We start from the raw sequence: 14,721 nt of genomic DNA, 5'->3' as shown, positions 1-14,721 counted from the left end.
TCTCTGTGCCAGACGGAAAGTATGTGTGGGATTACCTAAAGGGAGGAGGGAGCGAGGAATAGCATGAGTATGGCCATTTATGTGAGCCTAGCTCATCCAGTAGTGTTTGTGTTTGAATTGAAATAAGAGTTTAAAGCCATCTAAAGCTGAAAGGCCAGTCTGTGGTTTATCTTTTTAACAGTTAGTAGTTGAGAGCTGCAGGATAGTCAAATGCCACATACTGCGCTAGACTAGAGAATTGACAGTGTTGCCCGGTTTAACATTTCAGTGGATTCTCCCTCAGTGTCTGTGTTTTCACGAGGCTTCATAAGATAACAAGGCTCTGGAGGACGTCTCAGATCCCTATGTATCTTTCTCATTAAATGACCAACTCCGTGAGAAAGGATGAGGAAGCTGGGGCCAAGCTTCCTGCCATCCAGGACCTCTATACCAGGCGGTGTCAGAGGAAGGCCCTAAAAATTGTCAAAGACTTCAGCCACCCTATTCATAGATTGTTTTCTCTGCTACCGCACAGCAAGCGGTACCGGATCGCCAAGTCGAGGTCCAAAAGGCTTCTTAACAGCTTCTAACCCCAAGCCATAAGACTCCTGAACAGCTAATCAAAAGGCTTCCCAAACCCCTCTTTTACGCCGCTGCTACTCTTTATTTATAATCTATGCATAATCACTTTAACTCTACCTACATGTACATATTACCTCAAGTGCCCCGGCACATTGACTCTGTGCCGGTACCCCCTGTATATAGCCTCGCTTGTTATTTTACTGCTGCTGTTTAATTATTTGTTACTTGTATTTATTTTTATTTTTTACTTAACACTTATTTTTAAAGTGTTGTTGGTTAAGGGTTTGTAAGTAAGCATTTCACTGTAAGGTCAACCTACACCTGTATTCGGCGCATGTGACAAATACAATTTGATTTGATTTGAAAATGGAGAGTGGAGGACGAGAGGCAGTGAAATAGGACACGTGGTCATGACATTTACTCCTTTCAAGGCTTAATGAAGCCTTCATACACCACTTTTATAAGGCCTATAAAGATGCTTCAGGAATCTTTCATAAGCTTTAGCTTGGAATCGAAATGGGCAAAGCTAGTTCAATAGATGAATCACCGTCATCAAACTTTACCCTGTCCTTTTAATACCTAGATGCCTGCTTTACAAGGATATGGCACTCCCGCTGTTAATTTGTGCCCTATTTATGTTTACCTCTCTATGTGTGTTATTACAGCTAACTGTCCCCACCCTGTCAATATTTCCCTGGACTGACCAGTCTTTCAACTAGCAGGGGAGTGGAATGGGAAAAGGTGTCATTTCGACCCTTAACCAGGCCTGACCTTGCGTCAGAAACAGGCACAAGCAGCTCCTGTGACTGACTGTCTTCCATTCATTCATGGGATGAAGTGGTATTCTATTCAGGGTTTCCGACCAGGTCACACCCTGACCTGACTGTGTCAATATGTCTTTATTTAGCCTAGTTAGACCCAACCAGGCAAACCCGTGTTACATGCAAATTCAGTTATTCATATTTTATCAGAGATATTCCTATCTTGTAATGCTCTAGCCTGTCCTGAAGTTAAAAGCAAAAACAAAAAAGCACTATTTAGAAAGGTCTATGAGTGTTTTGGAAGGTTCTCTGCTTGTCAAAGGCTTGTTTGTTTTGTGCGTGTGTGTGTGTGTGTGTGTGTGTGTGTGTGTGTGTGTGTGTGTGTGTGTGTGTGTGTGTGTGTGTGTGTGTGTGTGTGTGTGTGTGTGTGTGTGTGTGTGTGTGTGTGTGTGTGTGTGTGTGTGTGTGTGTGTGTGTGTGTGTGTGTGTGTGTGTGTGTCTATGTATGCGTGTATCTGTGTGTGTACTTTACACTAGTTAGCTGTCAAAAAAGAACAAGACCACACAGACCTGACAATTCAATTAAGCCTTTACCATGATAGGTTGTCCATATTGAAGACATGAGTACTGCAGGTGACGAAAAGTTGTCTTTCCGTCATTTCAAATAAATCAATGCTCTTTCGGTGGAAAGACACTGAATTATTGTAATCTTCTGATAATCGTTTCACAGACTGGCTGACATATTTTTTGGTTAATTAAGCAAAACTTAAATGTCATGGTATAGTAGCTTATGACCATTTAGTCCATCTCACTTCACACTGGGACTTTCAGGTGTCTCCTAGCATTTAGTCCTTATAAATCATCTCAGTTGTTCAGTTCTGCTCCAGGCAGATTCTCCTTGTATGTGTTCGTTCTATCCAAGCAGAGCATCCCAGACCATCACAACGCTTTGCTTTGACCCCGGTCATTTAGCTATTTCCTGTCAGTGACGTTAGCCTTTCTTTGGTGCCGCCTCATGTTGACCTTTTTTGGTCAGTGTCAGCCCTGTTTTGAGAATGGCACTAGATGGATGACTCAGCTCCGCTGTGCTATGTCGCTAATGAGAATCGTCTTGTGTTTACGCTAGTGTTGCATATCTTAGGAGGAGTCGTGTGATATTTGGTCTCTGCTTTGTATAATGTAGGTCTGTTTGTCCTCTATTTGGTTCCTCCAAGAAGCCAAAGAATGAACTGAATGAAGTCATCTAATGGGGGGGTTCTCTCTTCAGACCCAAACATTAGGAGGTGGGCAGGAAGCGTTGTTTATCATTAGCTAACTAACGCCATGATTCAACAAGGACAGCTGCTCACGCAATAGTTCACATGCACGTGGGGATAATGGCTTGCCAAACGTGGAACCAATCGCCAAGGTGGCCGAGGGAGTTGGGTCTCAGATCGGTTAGCTGGGAGGTGCATCTCGATGTGGAGGGATATTCCATGGGTCTTATTATACGCGATATGGGCAATGTATCGTATGATGCTACAAAGCAAAATCGTCAGTGTTCATATCCTGGTGTAAGCAGTTTTGGTGTTGATGTGGTGTTACTATGAACGAACTGAATGCCAGCTGGTGTTGCTTTTTAAGATGTTAAAAAATAGTGTTCTTCCATCAGGGTGTCAAATTGGCCAGTGTTATCTAGTGTAGATTTTTCAGCTGAATATTTCTAGTGTCAATTCAGCTGTTACATTAATAACCTGTTTTAAACCAAAACCATGCCCATCATTATCATATTTCCCAGCATGCACTATTGCAGTTAGATCTTTTGTATTGTTTGTTTCAATATCTATGTTTTTGCATGTACTTGGATTGATTAATTCATCTTATGCTAATCAAATATAAATAACATACATTCTTCTAGCTCATCACGTCTGTTATATGGATTTATTGCACCCTTTACTGAAATGGTTGTTTGAGTTCAGATGCTTAAGGTAATCTCATGTTTTAGTCTTCCCAACCTGGCAGTCATTCTGAATGCAGGTTGCGGGTGAATACAAATTCCAAATGTTGGATATCCCCACTCTGGCTGGATTCCAATAGGAATTGCACATCACTTTGCAAGCCAGCATAATGTGACTTGCAAGCCTGATTTCGCAAGCCTGGTGTTGGAAAGTATCAATGTTCAAAGGACAACACTTTGAAAAGTGTAAATTCAACACGTTCTGGTGATTCTCACATAAACACTTCAAAAGTACCCACAGTGTTCAATTTACAGATATCATTTTGCTGTGTAAGTATATGTTAATCACCTTGTTTTCTTGTTGTTTTTTAAATGAGCCTGCCAACAGTATCTACATCGGATTTGATTACGCTTCATGATCGTGTATGATCGTGTATGTATCGTGTATTTTCAGAGACACACCAACACCCATGCAACATTAACTATTTGGAAGACTATGGTGTGTCCAAGCCTTAAGGGGGTTGTTTCCTGGAGCCAGATTAAGCCTAGTCCCAGACAAAAAAAATCATTCTCATTGGAGAATCTCAATTAAAGGTGCTTTTTAATCCAGGACTAGGCTTAATCTGTGTTTGGGAAATCGTCCCTAAGAGTGTAAAGTCTTTGCCGGTTTTGATGAGCTCTCTCCCGAGTCATTGCGGGTATTGACTGAGAGGTCTTCCCCCAAGTACTTCTGAGTTATCACAACACATGATGTGAAGTTCTTCCATTAAAAAGAGCGAAGCAGCAGCTGCTAACACTCTCCAGATGTCGATTACGATTTTGTCTGTTGCTCCCGGCCAAACACACTGTCAACAGACTGCCGAGCAGCAGACCTTTGAGGTCCATATACAGCTACGGGGGAGGGGGGCAAAGGTTGCATTTTTCAACCGGGCAAACAAAGGTGTTTCCAAAATTCTGTGTGACACGCTGGAGTTGGAGAGTTTGAGACAGGCTTCAGAGGGGCCTTGTGAGCGAATTGGAGAAAGGAATGTTGCGTATTTGGCTGAAGAACAAGGAACGTGTATTAGACGGTTGTTTCCCTGGGTGGCAATCGGAACAGAATGTCCTCACTTACTGCCTTCCCTAACGTCTCATGTTCAACAGCTGTACCAAATCATTTAAGGTTTAGTATATCCTCCAAATGATGATGCGCAGCTAGCAGGCAACGGTGTTGTTTCCCATGTGTTCATCCATGCTTGGCATGTTGCACGCATAAACAACCCTGGCCTTATGTTCTGTTTTTATCATAGGAAAAATTGTAAATGAGATGAGGAAACAACAGGCTGTGGAAGTCATTGTGAAGGTTTTCAGCCTCGGTTTATTTACACTACAGGACTGCCTAGGCCTAAGGGGTAGAGGCTAGGGGTCAAACTGCTGCTAGCTCTGAAGATTCTGTTGCTAACAAGACTCCCCTTGTTAGTTAGATTCATCCGGGTATTAGCTCAAGGTGTGTGTGTGTACAACATACAAATAATGATGATAAGACTAATAATATATTTGATAACTGATTTCATATACAGTAGGGAAAATATTGACACCCTTAAAAATATGAGCAAAAATGACTGTATAAAATAAATAATTCCAATACAGAGCTATATTGTATGCTCAAAAAAACTGGGAAAGGATGTTATTTTATACTCATACAATGCTCAGAGAAAGAGATTTTGTTTAAAAAGTCATGAAAAAAAAGTCTCAAGCGGTAGATTATTAACTCCCGTGTTTTCAATACCTCTCAAAACCTCACCTTGTGAGGATAACGGCGCAGCTTTTTTCTAAAATCTTTTATGAGTTGGAGAACACATTGGGAGGGATCTTAGAGCATTCCTCCATACAGAATCTCTCCAGATCCTTGATGTCCTTATGGACTGCCCTCATCAATTCCAACCACAGCTTTTCAAAGGGGTTCAAGTCCGGAGACTGAGATGGACATTGCAAAATATAGATTTTGTCATCAATTAACCATTTATTTGTGGATTTTGATGTGTGCTTGGGGTTGCTGGAAGATCCGCTTGCAGCCAAGTCTCAGCCTCTTGGCAGAGGCGATCAGGTTTTCAGTTACAATGTCCTGGTACTGGGTAAAGTTCATGATGCCGTTGACCGTAACAAGCGCCCCAGGGTCAGTGGAAGCGAAATAGCCCCATAAAATCAAAGATCCACCACCAAATTCACCCTGGTCTCATAGACTCCACATAAAATAGTACATATAAATCTGGGACACTCAAATTAGTTAGATATGTTACATTTGTATCCCGTATGGCACAGCGGTCTAAGGCACTGCATCTCAGTGCTAGAGGCGTCACTACAGACCATGGTTAGATTCCAGGCTGTGTTACAACCCGGCTGTGATTGGGAGTCCCATATGGCGGCGTAGGCCATCATTGTAAATAAGAATTTGTTTTTAACTGACTTGCCTTGTTACATAAAGGTTAAATAAATAAATAATAATACAAATGTGGTATGCTTACATAAGACAGAATGTTACTTGTGCTTGGATGAATAGATGGGTGGGTGTATAACGTAAACGTCTAACAACTCAAAGGTCGTGTTTTCGAATCTCATCTCATCATGGACAACTTTAGCATTTTAGCTAATAAGCAACTCTGCAAGTACTTACTACTTTTTAGCTACTTTGCAAGTACTCAGTATGTTAGCTAACCCTTCCCCTAACTTTAACCATAACCCTTTAACCTAACTCCTAACCCTAACCTTAACCCCTAGCCTAGCTAAAGTTAGCCACCAATCTAAAGTTAGCCACCAATCTAACGTTAGCGTTAGTCACCGAGCTAACGTTAGCCACCAGGCTATCATACGAAATGGATGATGGACATCCACAACTGAATATACATACCATACGAAAGATAACATATCATACCAAATTGAGTATCACGGATTTACGTACAGAATCATACAAAATGCTCTGAGACGAGGATACCATATTTTTACAGTAGGTATGGGGTTCTTTTCTGCTTATGCATTCTCATTTCGCCACCAAACCCACCACTGGTGTGCGTGGCCAACGACTTCTATTTTCGTCGAAATGAGAATGCATGAGCAGAAAAGAACCTCATACCTACTGTAAAATATGGTGGTAGATTTTTTACGTTATTGGGCTATTTTGCTTCCTTCCACAGGTCCTGGGGCCCCACAAAACAATATTTTGGTCTTTGTTTTATTAGTCCATTGTTGATATTGTCCCAAAATGTGTTGGATGTCAGCATTCAAGTTTTCAAGATATACAGTTGAAGTCAGAAGTTTACATACACCTTAGCCAAATACATTTAAACTCAGTTTTTCACAATTCTTGACATTTAATCCTAGTTAAAATTCCATGTCTTAGGTCAGTTAGGATCACCACATTATTTTAAGAATGTGAAATGTCAGAATAATAGAAGAGAGAATGATTTATTTCAGCTTTTATTTCTTTCATCACAATTAGTATTTGGTAGCATTGCCTTTAAATTGTTTAACTTGGGTCAACTTCGGGTAGCCTTCCACAACCATCTTACAATAAGTTGGGTGAATTTTGGCCTATTCCTCCTGACAGAGCTGGTGTAACTGAGTCAACTTTGTAGGCCTCCTTGCTCACACAAGCTTTTTCAGTTCTGCAAACAAATGTTCTATGGGATTGAGGTCTGGTCTTTGTGATGGCCATTCTAATACCTTGACTTTGTTGTCCTTAAGCCATTTTTCCACAACTTTGGAAGTATGCTTGGGGTCATTGTCCATTTGGAAGACCCATTTGCGACCAAGCTTTAACTTCCTGACTGATTTCTTGAGATGTTGCTTCAATATACCCTCATTATTTTCTTTCCTCATGATGCCATCTATTTTGTGAAGTGCACCATCCCCTCCTGCAGCAAAGCACCCCCACAACATAATGCTGCAACACCTGTGCGTCACGGTTGGGATGGTGTTCTTTGGCTTGCAAGCTTCCCCCTTTTCCCTCCAAACATAACGATGGTCATTATGGCCAAACAGTTCTATTTGTGTTTCATCAGACCAGAGGACATTTCTCCAAAAAGTACGATCTTCGTCCCCATGTGCAGTTGCAAACCGTAGTCTGGCTTTTTTATGGCGGTTTTGGAGCAGTGGCTTCTTCCTTGCTGAGCGGCCTTTCAGGTTATGTCGATATAGAACTTTTTTTTACTGTGGATATAGATACTTTTGTACCTGTTTCCTCCAGCATCTTCACAAGGTCCTTTGCTGTTGTTCTGGATTGATTTGCACTTTTCGCACCAAAGTACGTTCACCTCTAGGAGATTTCTGAGCGGTATGATATCTGCGAGGTACCATGGTGTTTATACTTGCGTACTATTGTTGTACAGATGATCGTGGTACCTTCAGGCGTTGGAAATTGCTACCAAGGATGAACCAGACTTGTGGAGGTCTACAATTTTTTTTCTGAGGTCTTGGCTGATTTATATAGATTTTCCTGTGAGGTCAAGCAAAGAGGCACTGAGTTTGAAGGTAGGCCTTGAAATACATCCACAGGTACACCCCCAATTAACCCAAATGATGTCAATGAACCTATCAGAAGCTTCTAAAGCCATGACATCATTTTCTGGAATTTTCCAAGCTGTTTGAAGGCACAGTCATTTATGTAAACTTCTGACCCAGTGAAATTGTCATACCGTAAGTTATAAGTGAAATAATCTGTCTGTAAACAATTGTTGGAAAAATGACTTGTGTCATGCACAAAGTAGATGTCCTAACGAACTTGCCAAAACTATAATTTGTTAACAAGACATTTGTGGAGTGGTTGAAAAACAAGTTTTAATGACACCAACCTAAGTGTAGGTAAACTTCCGACTTCAACTGTATAACTTTCAAAATACAGATATGCGGCCGTTATGGTGCATACTGTCTTAATTTCTGTATTTTTAAATTATATATCTTGAAAATGTGATTGCTGACATGAAAAACATTTTGGGACTATATCAACAATGGTCTAATGAAACAAATACTAAAAGATAGTTTTGGGGTAGTTGTCCTTTAGGAACTTTAACCAGTACAAGGACATGGTTCCCTTTGCCATAGAAGCTTGAATCTTGGCCACATGTCGATCTTCAAGCAAGACAAGACAAAAAATCAGCCCCCGCATGGGAAAAAATATCGCAGCACCCCCACCCCCAAACTACTTCCCCGTGGCTATGAAGACAATAACCCCGAGCACAACGTCAAAATCCACAAAGAAATGGTTAATTGACCGTCTCTGGATGCATTGAAAACCTGTGGTTTGAACTGAAGAGGGCAGCTCATAAGCACATATGAAGGATACCAAGGATCTGGAAATATTCTGTATGGAGGAATGGTCAAACATGGTCCCAACATGGTCTCTAATCTCATAAAACCTTTTTGAAAAAGGCTCAGTGCTATTATCCTCGCAAGGTGAGGTATTAAAAAAAGTGGTGTCAATCACTACCTTTTTGGGGAGAAAAAAAAGATGACATGTCAAACAAAATCTCTTTCTCTGAGCAGTTGTATTCGTATATAAAATAATATAATTTCAATTCTTTTTGAGCATACAAAATACCTCAGTGTTTGAATTATTTACTTGATACAGTCATCTTTATCAAGGGTGTCAATCATTTTGGACCCTATTTAATGTGGCATGACCTTTTTCACGACTAAGTCTCCATTCACTCATCGAGGCTCTAAGGGCTGCCACTGTAAGAGCAGTTTCAGACTGGAATGTGACGACATGCTCTGTGTGTGTTGTGCTGTCCATTGACTGGACACCTAATGGTTTAGTCTGCTGGTAGGACTGATGGGACTTGGCTTTGCTGGGCTTGTCCTTGTGTGTGTGTGGGGGTGATGGAGGGGTTCCTTGTACTTTCTGTCTCGGTGTTACACAATAATAGATATTCCAGATGCGAAACACACAAACGTATGCACGCAAGCAAACACGCACACACACACCGGCAGAGCCAATCCAGTTTCCAGTCATTTATGAGGAAAGGCCTTCGAAACGACAGGGCTAGGGGCAGATGTGAAAGTAATTTCAAATCATTTATGAGCTCTTTTGCTACTAAACTGCTGCAGCATGATTAACATTAATTTCCCCCCATGTTTAGTAAGAGAAGGCAGGCACGTGTAAGCCCAACGTGAAGCACAGTCGGGCAGTGGGGTGAATGAGAGGAAAGAAATGCACAGTAGTTTCAGTCTGAATTAGTCAGTTACTGGAATGATCGTGGCCTACCTCGCTTTCACATAGACACCTACTGATGGATGGGGAACCCAGACAGGAAAACATTCTGCCTTGTTCCAGATGGCTGCTGTGGAAATGGTTGAGTAATCAGTAGGGTATTAAAAGTCTAACTTACATAAGGAGATGTCCAGTCCAGTAGAAATTCCCTTTCTACTTTTAGAGGCCCATCAAACTGTCAATGACCATTTTTAGACGTATTTACTTGGACGTAAGAGTTGTAAGATTTAAGTTGTTTGTGAATAGTCTTAGGATGAATCATACAAACAGGCTTGTCGGGCCCTATCGGCGAAAGGTCAGTTCAGGTTAGCATTAGGTTGCACAGATGACAACTGAAAGGACTAAACAGAAATAGATGAATAGTTTATTTGAGTATCCGTTTTGCGATACAAGTATATTGACCAAAGCGACTCCCACAAACAAATGTTTTTAGTTATGATCTAATTATTATTTAAATTTAACCTTTATTTAACTAGGCAAGTCGGTTAAGAACAAATTCTTATTTAGAATGACGGCCTACCAAGAGACAGTTTGAAATGTACTGGGGTGGGGTGGGCTTGTCCAAAATAGGGGAGGATTGTCAAACTTTTTTTTTGCTTTGGAGAGGTTAGTGTGCTTTTTCCTAATTCACATGAGCCATTTTGCAGGTCTGCTATACTATATAAGGTCTTCCATATAGCCACATTTCCTCATCTGCTTGCATGCGCCTCCCCTATGTTTTAGTACTACCCTTATGCAGTACGCTTTTCTGCATGCACTATACCACAGGTCAATATAGTCTATCAGTCAACTGTCTATCCTGCCCTCTATCAGCCATTCATGGTGACAATAGTGGTAGGTGGGTCGTTTGTTCAGATCTGCTGCATTTAACACCGTGAACCCTCTCAGGGCTGGGCGTCTCAGACTTTGCACACTCTTGGATTGCATCCTACCTGGAAGGCCGCTCCTACCAGGTGACGTGGAGAAGATCTGTGTCAGCACCATTTACTACTGGTGTACCCCAGGGCTTGGTTCTAGGTCCTCTCCTCATCTCTCTATACACCAAGTCACTCAGCTCCGTCATATCCTCACATGGTCTCTCCTATCATTGCGGATGACACTCAACTACTTTTCTCCTTCACCCCTTCTGACACTCAGGTGGCGACACGCATCTCTGTGTGTCTGGCAGATATCTCAACTTGGATGTCGGCCCACCACCTCAAGCTCAACCTCAACAAAACGGAGCTTCTCTTCCTCCCGGGTAAGGCCTGCCTGCTCCAAGACCTCTCCATCACGGTTGACAGCTCCACGGTGTCCCCCTCCCAGAGTGCAAAGAACCTTTGGTACTTGTCTACAGAGCAGCAAGAGGACCTACCCCCCCCCCCCTCATACCTTCAGGGCTATGCTCAAAACCTCTCTTGGCCCTCCCACCGTTACGTCAAGGCAGTGCCCACTCAAAGCTATTCTCTGTCCTGGCACCACAATGGTGGAACCAGCTTCTCCCTGAAGCTAGGACAACAGAGTCCCTGCTGCCAAACCCTACCTATTCAAAGAGTAACTTAAATAATCCAACGGGACACCCCTTGCACCACCTCCTCACCTCTTCATTCTCGCACTTAACTTTTTTTCCCACTTACCTTGCTTAAAGCTACTTTATTGAGGAAAAATGTATTTACTTCGACTGTGATATGTGGTTGTACCACATAGCTATCTTAAGATGAATGCACTGTATGTGGTCGTCCCACCTAGCTATCTTTTTATTTTTTATTTTTTTTACCCCTTTTTCTCCCCAATTTATTGTAGTAGCTACTATCTTGTCTCATCGCTACAACTCCCGTACGGGCTCGGGAGAGACGAAGGTTGAAAGTCATGCGTCCTCCGATACACAACCCAACCAGCCGCACTGCTTCTTAACACAGCGCACATCCAACCCGGAAGCCAGCCGCACCAATGTGCCGGAGGAAACACCGTGTACCTGGCAACCTTGGTTAGCGCACACTGCGCCCGGCCCGCCACAGGAGTCGCTGGTGCGCGATGAGACAAGGACTTCCATACCGACCAAGCCTTCCCTAACAAGGACGACGCCAGGCCAATTGTGCATCGCCCCACCGACCTCCCGGTCGCGGCCGGTTATGACAGAGCCTGGGCGCGAACCCAGAGTCTCTGATGGCACAGCTGCAGTACAGTGCCCTTAACCACTGCGCCACCCGGGAGGCCCACCTAGCTATCTTAAGATGAATGCACTAACTGTAAGTCACTCTGGATAAGAGAGTCTGCTAAATGACTCACATGTAAATGTAAAATTACATTTGAATGATGGCGCAAAAGCCCTGTTATTTGAATGTTTCATTCCATTTGGATCAGTTGTGGGTCTACTCTCGACAGATTATAGAAAGACACGGTAACAGCCCAGTCTGGCTGTGTAGGCAAGCCTAAATTATTTCAGAAGTACATTTTGGCTTAACAAATCACATAAAAAGTTATATTGACTCACTCTGTGTGAAATAATAGGAGTTGACGTGATTTTTTAATGACTGCCCCTTCCTCTGTCCCCCATACATACAACATCTGTAAATGTTCCTGAGTGGCCATGTTACAGTTTTGACTTAAATCTGCTTGAAAATCTATGGCAAGACTTGAAAATTTCTGTCTAGCCATGATCCCCAACTCTTTGACAGAGCTTGAGGAATTTTGAAAATAATAATGGTTAACTATTGCACAATCTAATTGTGCAAAGCTCTTGTGAGGCTTACCCAAGAAGACTCACAGCTGTAATCAATGCCAAATGTTTTTCTAGCATGTATTGACTCAGGGGGGTGAACACTTATCTGACCAAGGTAAATTAATGTTTTCATTTTCATTCATCTTTACATAAATAGAATTTTGTTGAAAATCTGATTGCCCTCTAGCTGATCATTGTCTGCAGACGTCACTGATCGTAGTGTAATGAAACAGGCAGGGAGAGTGAGCTCCTCTTTGATGGTTGGTGAACCCTCAACCTTCTTGGCCCTGCATTGCATCGACTGTGCCACAAAACCATGCTGAAGCGGTAAAGTTGATATCCACATTTATAAACATAGGGTTTGCTATGGTTCTTGTTATTTATGGTGGTAATAAAAAAAATTGAGTACATTTTATGAAGGGGGAGGGTGCGCAAAATATTTTACAGTACAAGGGGAGGGTCATGTGAAAATATTTTTTACGTTGGGGAAGGAGATGCATTTTCTTTTAATGACACTTAGAGTTAGACCTTGAGTATGACTACACTCGTCTGACTCCCGAGATGAGTATGACCTAACCACGGTCCAAAGACAATAAACTTGCTTGGGAGAAGTCATAACACAATCACCAAGGCTAAGGGTGATAACAATATTAGTCATTAATGAAGGTCACTAGTTCTGAGACATTTGTGTCTGAAACTTCCCTAAATAGTGTTTTGATGTTTGTTAAGCACAATTTCCACATTCCTAAACAAGGTGTAGTTTTAGGTGGACCTTGAGCAAACTGTCTGATGCCGGTGTTATGTCTGGTGGTCTTGTTTCGGGGAAATGAGTGTATATGCACCCCAGCTGCAGGTCTCATGTGTCCCCCCTTGCACATTCTCAGCCCTTTGGTTTCCTTTTGGACCATTCTGCCAAACCAAACACTGAGATGGTTTTAAGAGCCCCCACTTCAAACCGGCTTCCCCTCCGCCCGTCATGTATTTACATTATAGAGAGAAACATCGCCCACTTTGCGTCTAGAACCTCCAAGTCCTTTCAAGGCACTCTCTCCCTTGACCACGTTCACCCTGCCTTGCTCTGCTTTGTTGATGGAAACTCACAGTGATAAAGTGACCGTCGGGATTTAAATGTATGAAAGACCTTCTTCTCTCTTGCCACTGTAGTCAGTAGTCGGGTGACTGGGGTCACTGCAAAAACAGTCTCGACTCAATCACGTCTTTCCGTTCACCACTACATTTTTGGCGTCGAGAGAATACGAACATTCCCAGAGGCTGACGCCATTTCCGGAAAACCACCCCCATTTTTACGAAACGCTAATGTTTCTGGATTCACACAGAAATGTTGGACTGTCTTTCTTAGCAGGCGAGACGACTGGCTGTTGAAGAAAAGGCTGAGCTCAGCATTCATGGCTTATCAAATGAGTTTTTAGAGGGTTGGCACTGAGTACATGTCTCTACATACACATTACTGTCAGGAGTTAGACTATGGGTCTATGGTTCTATGGGCTTATGGGGCTGAACAGAGTCAGAGGGGTTGGGTTAAATGCGGAAGACACATTTCAGTTGAACGCATTCAGTTGTACAACTGACTGGGTATCCCCCTTTCCTTTTTCCTCAAATGTGAAGACGCCACTCTCCTTTAAGGGTTCTCAGGACAGACAGAGGAGGGTAACTGAGGACCATGACCCCTCTACTGGCCGGTTGGGTTTAGGGTTAGCCCCATACTTTAGAATTACGAGACCACCCTCAGCTTACTTCAGCCCTCAGGCAACAGCTTTTCTCTCGACTGTTATTGTAGCTTGTTGAAAAGCTTGGTGTAGTTTGAGCTCCCGAGTGGCGCAGAGGTCTAAGGCACTGCATCTCAGTGCTAGAGGCATCACTACAGACCCTGGTTAGATTCTAGGCTGAATCACAACCATTCATGATTGGGAATCCCATAGGGCGGCGCACAATTGGCCGGCATTGTAAATAAGAATTTGTTCTTAACTGGCTTGCTTAGTTAAATAAAAGTTAAATAAAATACACTCAATCCAGATTTTTGTTAAGTTGGATCAAGATAGCTTAAAAGCGTGATTTGTGTTTTTGCAGTCCCACTTTGTATTTTAGTGATTGATTATAATTGAGAGAAGATCGATGGGAAAACATAATTGAATGATTGATTATGCAAATGCCATTCCTAGTCCCAATCAATTATATTTTCAACATCTCATTTACTTTCTCAAAAGTTGTGTAACATAGTCCTACAGGAAGTGAAAAGTCACCAAGTAAAACAAATTGATGATGCGTGTGGTTCAAAGGTTTTCTCCATGTTGAGAAGCTCCATCTGTGCTGCCACTGTGTACCCCAACCTGGCCCTTGATACACCTTACCCTGAACTCACATCTCTGGTCAAGTTGGTGACAGAGCACAACAAATTCTAGACATTCATAGGGTTAAGGGAGGCATTGCAGTTTAAAAGGATTGGACCCCGTTTTTTACATTTTCGCTTAAAATGCCATTCTCAAATCGAACTGCCTGT

The 14,721-nt window shown here is 42.4% G+C and overlaps 1 protein-coding gene across 1 annotated transcript in view; it reads left to right on the top strand.

The window, feature by feature from the left end:
* LOC135539805 (lysyl oxidase homolog 2A-like) overlaps positions 1-14,721 on the top strand; it is a 46,008-nt gene that overhangs the window by 16,032 nt on the left and 15,255 nt on the right. The gene's annotated exons all lie outside the window — the stretch shown is intronic.

This window comes from Oncorhynchus masou, chromosome 5, assembly GCF_036934945.1.
Source record: "Oncorhynchus masou masou isolate Uvic2021 chromosome 5, UVic_Omas_1.1, whole genome shotgun sequence".
Taxonomy (NCBI): Eukaryota; Metazoa; Chordata; class Actinopteri; order Salmoniformes; family Salmonidae; genus Oncorhynchus; species Oncorhynchus masou.
This window is presented reverse-complemented; position numbering and strand designations above follow the sequence as displayed.